The sequence below is a fragment of the Arachis duranensis genome, chromosome 9 (assembly GCF_000817695.3).
Source record: "Arachis duranensis cultivar V14167 chromosome 9, aradu.V14167.gnm2.J7QH, whole genome shotgun sequence".
In the NCBI taxonomy this organism is placed as follows: domain Eukaryota; kingdom Viridiplantae; phylum Streptophyta; class Magnoliopsida; order Fabales; family Fabaceae; genus Arachis; species Arachis duranensis.
The window spans coordinates 94,677,561-94,679,079 of record NC_029780.3 but is presented as its reverse complement, the minus strand read 5'-3'; positions in this window follow the sequence as shown (position 1 = coordinate 94,679,079).

The window sequence follows — 1,519 nt, the reverse complement described above, 5'->3', positions numbered from 1 at the left end:
CTAAAAATTATGTTTGGATATATAAATGGTTTATTAATGTACAAAAAAGAAAGTACAAGAATTATATCTGGAGAAGAAATGAGTCAACGGATGTTATGCAGCACAAAATTAAAGTCGTTAAAATTAGCTAAATTTATTGTATCAATTCATTTATTTGTTTAAATAGATAAATTTTGTTTTTAAAATTAAACTTGTTAAATTTTGAGTTAAACAGACTGAACTCAACTAACTTGAAAAAAATAATGAATTAAACGGAACAGTTTGCAAATTAAATACGCAGATTGTTTATTTTTTTCATATTTTTTTAAAAGTAATATTTTTAGCCAATATTTCGTCCGATCTAATCCAAAATTCTAACTCATCAATACATTGATGCATCAATACATTTATTTATCATTTTCTTTTAGTTTTATAGAAAATATTTTATTTATATTATAAAAAAATAATAAATAAATGTATTGATGTATCAATGGTTGATTTTATGCCTCTAGAGCTTGTACTTGTTCTCCAGATTATCGATTTTGTTCTTGTACTGTTGTTATGTAGGACATTTTGTTAATTATTTAATTTTGACCTCACTGTGGGACTAAATTGATACTAAATGAAAACGTTTTTGATTCAAATAGAACACTTTAAACCTTAAGGAACAAAACAGAATTACGCCCAAACCTAGGGGACCAATTTAGTACTTTACCCTAAAATAAAAGAATAAATAGACCGGTCCATTTAACTTATCTAACTAACTAAGGATGGCAAAGGGGCTAGTTTATCCTATTTTGGCTAGTGAGGTGGTCCCAAATTTCTATCACGCCCTATCTAATGGTGGATTGGTGGGATAAGCATGTTAATTCTTGTTTTATTTTTTTAAAATCATTAAATATTAAAAATATATAATTTCACAAACATTTTAACAAACTTATAATTTCTAAAGATAAAAAAAATTATAATTTCTAAATTCATAAACACTAAAGTCTTTATAATTCTAAATATGTAATAAACATAATTATTAACCAAATTTTTTGAAGCAAAAATTATAAAATGACGAGTTTGGCATGTAAACTCGTCCTGTCTCGCCAAAACTCATAGGTTAGGCGATGCGAGCTAAACAAACTTTTTATTATAATAATCTCAAATTTTTAGTCTGATTCGCTTTTTTTTATGAGTTACGCAAGTCAGTATAACGAATTTCGTCTTGTTTATCACTCCTAGAACTAATTATAAACAATTTAGACTAAAAATTATAACTTATAAATAAAATAAATTAATCCACAAATTAAACGAAGAATCGAATTTAAGTGGACCAGACTAATACATTTAACAGCCCTATATCGTTTGAATGGTAAAAAAAATTAGCAAATAACTTTACGTAAAAGAAAAACAGCGTATAACTTTTCAATCAAAACCCATATGAAAAATCACAAAAAAACATACTAATATCAAATTTAGGATCCAAAATATAATTTGAATAAAAAATAATATTTATACACTAAAATTAGTTACTATATATTTATGCATAAGT